Source organism: Phaenicophaeus curvirostris, chromosome 1, assembly GCF_032191515.1.
Source record: "Phaenicophaeus curvirostris isolate KB17595 chromosome 1, BPBGC_Pcur_1.0, whole genome shotgun sequence".
NCBI lineage: Eukaryota > Metazoa > Chordata > Aves > Cuculiformes > Cuculidae > Phaenicophaeus > Phaenicophaeus curvirostris.
The window spans coordinates 135682054-135686104 of record NC_091392.1 but is presented as its reverse complement, the minus strand read 5'-3'; positions in this window follow the sequence as shown (position 1 = coordinate 135686104).

The following is a 4051-nucleotide window of genomic DNA, read 5'->3' as shown; positions in this document are numbered from 1 at the left end:
TCAGTTCTTCAGAATACAGGAATATCCAATACACTTCTTTTCCACTCTGAAGCTGGAAAGGAGCATTATAGAGAACATCTAGGGCAGTGATATGCAGGACATTACAGGATCACAGTAGGGTGGGATATTTTTGTTTGTTTTTAAGGAAATCTTTACAATAAAATATAGATGGACTGTAAACTGGAAAAGAACATATATTTTGGACCAAGGCAACAAATTTACATAATTTTTTATTTAAGTCAACAGGAAACTGTAATTCCTAGGTGCATCAGTTAGGAATTAAGGCTACTTACAGAAATATATCTTGACTTGTTACATAACCTAGCAGACTTTGCCGCTGTTGTTCACTAGTATGCACAAAACTGCTGGGCTACTGGCACAGACAGAACTAATGAGATCCACTCAACATGAAGTCTTTGAGTTTTGCATTCAGGACTCTCAAGAGAAAAAAGACACTGAAGATCTTTGAAGACGTGATATCTTAATCTGAATGTCCTACTGGAAGTTTTAGCTTAAAGTTTCCTAAAAATCTAATTTTTTTAATATAATTTATCCTTGGCAAAATATCCTTGGCAAAATATAGGTCATAATGGTTTAGATACTGAACATGGATTAGGGTATGCTTTTAAACACAGTAAATTCTAAGAATTTTAGGACCCTCTTGTCTCATTTCACTCTCTAAGGAGAGTATTAGTTTGTACTACTGCTTCAGTAAATAGTCAAATTTTGAGTCTGTAACAAGATCTATTTTGTTCTAATATGTTCTTTATGTAAAGGCATCCTGTCATTGCTGGCTGTGAAACAGATGACAAAACAGAGAGAACAAGATTGCGAAAGTATAGAGTAAAAAAATTTATAATGCTCTCTTTAGAACTTTTAAACATGTTAGAGTTATTATTTATTTACATATAAAGAGATTAATATTTGTGATTCCAAATGTATTTATAGATGTGGAACATAGGGTTTCTTTCTAGGCACACTGAACATCCAATATTGAATTCTGTAAATTCAGTTATATTATAACACTCTAATTCAAAGTTAGACACAGCATCTGGAAATAATAGTTCATGTTGAGAATACGCTTAAAATGCAAATCAGACAAATTCAAAGCTACGAAAAAACTTGTTATTTTCTTAGTGCACAAATTTTATCTTAAAATACTTTTAGGTGTAAATGTACACTTTTTTGAAAACAAATACCCAAACACATGTTCTTGAAAGCTTGCTATCATGTCATTGTCTGAACATCAAAAATAGAATATTAAGGTTTGATTAAAAAGAAACAGCAAGATGGTTGGGAAGGAAAATAAATCTCTTCATGAAGACTGGAATTGAAGAACACTGAACAATAAGCCTATAGATATAGATTAGAGCTATACAGATCAGTCTTCATTTAGTGGCAAATGTGGTTCTTTTTTTTTCTTGCTAGTACAGTACATAGCGTTCTTTTTAGATGAAATACAGACCATATAGTTTCTTTTATATGAGGCTAACTGATTGTATATTGTTTTTTCTTCTAATGTAATCACTTTTCAAGGTTAAAACTCAAACAAATAACTGTTTAAAATAGTCACGGATATGAACAGATTGTAAGGATGGCAATATGGAAAACTATAACTGACCCCCTCCACTGGTTTTCTTCCTTGTCGTTTTGAGTAACTTTACCATCTACTTCATCAGCAGAAGCATTATTTATCTTAATTATCACTGAAAATGGCAGATTTATTATTATGTATTACTGCTTTGAATATTGTTATTTCTTCTTTTCAGTCTTTTTAAGACAACATAGTTTAGAAACAAGTCACCAAATACTATCAACTGCCAAAAGGAAAAATTGCATATTCAGTTCTAGATCAGATAACAGCAAGTATGTCTGTGTATTACTGAAAACTTAATCTAAAGACAACAGAAAGTCACTGGCTTTCCTGAGCAGAAAAGTGTCCCTCCTAAAACCTAATTGCTTGTAATGATGTATTTGGCTGAAAGAGCAGAGCTTGATTTTTGGTTTCAAATTGTGTTCCTAAACCTGTCTAGTATAAAGAGACTGCTTTCTTCCTCCATTATTCTGCTTCTTCTATGAGGAGCTTTAATCTAGAGGCATCACTAAAACTAGAAAGCCATACAGTGTTTCCTTCCTGATAAAAGTAATTTTTTTCTATAAGGAAACTGAAAAATTAAAAGAACAAAACTATGAAACAAAACTGTATTTGGCCTATAAATAAAATTTGGATCATTATTGAAAAATTTGTGCAGAAAATTCTACATATTTTTTTTAACCAGATGAAGTACTATTCAAAAAATGCAAACATTTTTTGTACGTGTGATGGCTGCATCAAGATAAGATTCAGATCACAGAAACATCTGGCCACACATCTTTAATGTAGCTATGCATATGTGAACTACGTAAGTCAGCCTCTGTTGCAGACTGTGCGGGGAGGTCTGTGGTGCTGTTCACTTGCTGTCACATTTTGACTTTAGGTACCTTAAGATATGTAGCATTCCCAAGGCAAGTGAACTGTAGTTGGAAAACCACCAGGAGAGAAAGGAACCTATACCTATCAGGGTAGGTACAGATTCACATCTGGCTTCTTATTTACTTGGCACCTTGTGAGTGTCTATGATCATGATGTGCAACAAGAAACCAGACAGACAATGTGTTCTTATCTGTGGGAGTTGTGTGATCTGATAGTGTCACTGCAGTTAGATGAGGTGAAGTGCAGGAAGGAATGTGAGGGGCTTCAAATTACCTGCAGCTATGGAGGAAAGAGTCACTGTAGACAGGTCAATGGAAATTGCTCCCTGACTTGTTTCTCAAAGCAGAAATCTATATCTAGGCCATATTCCACCTCTTACCTCCAGCTTCCCATCTCAGTCTCTGTGTGTCCACTCCGCTTGTGTTGTCCCCCTGTGCCTGATGAGTCTGCCTACTTGTATGGATCCTCCTTGTGTCCAGAAAGGCACACGAATTTTATCCCTTGTGTCCACACTTGCTTCACATCTAAGCAATAAGAAGGACAGAAGATACTGTGTGCTGTGTCATTACCATGTCTCTAGTCTGTCCAGATCTCACTAAATGGCAGCACAGTGTTCTGGTGCATCAGCCACTCCTCCTAGTTTTGTATCACCAGCAAACTTACTGAGGGTACAGTAAGTACCAGGTCATTGATGAATATGTTGAACAGCACTGGTCCCAGTACTGATCCCTGGGGAGCACCACAAGCTACAGTCTTCCAACTAGACTCTGCACCTCTGATCACAACCCTCTGAGCTCTGCTCAGTTGTCAACCCACCTCATTGTCCACACTTTCTAACTTACCTGTGAGAATGCTATAGGGAACTGTGTCAAAAGACTTGTTGAAGTTGAGGTTGACAACATCCACACCTCCACCCTCATCTACCTAGCCTGTTATGCCATTATAGAAAGCTATCAGATTGGCCTAGTATGATTTCCCTTGGGTGAATTGACGTTGACCTCCCAATAACCTTCTTTTCCTTTAGATGCTTGGAGATGACATCCAGAATGAGATTTTTTGGGATGGAATTAAAGCTGACTGTAGTTTTCTGGGTCCTCCTTCTTGCCCTTTTTGAAGATTAGAATGACATTGGCTCTCCTCCAGTCCACAAGCACCACTCCTGTTCCCCATGACACTTCGGAGATAATGGAGAGTGGTTTAGCAATAACATCTGCCAGCTCCCTCAGCACTTGTGGATGCATTCCATTGGAGCCCATGGATTTGTGAGTTTCCAGCTTGCCTAAATGTTCTCTAACCTGATCCTCCTTTATCAAGGCACAGTCTTTCTGCAGACATTCTCTCATTCCCTCAGAGTCTGAGATTCCTGAGGGCCACTTTTAACAGTGAAGACCAAAGCAATGAAGCCATTCAGTGACTCTGCCTTCTCTGTATCCTCTGTCACCAGGGCACCTATCTCATTCAGCAATGAGCCCACATTTCCCATAATCTTCCTTTTATTACTGATGTACTTGAAGAAACTTTCTTCTTGTCTTTTGCCAGATTTAATTCCAAGTCAGTCTTAGCCTTCCTCATTGCATC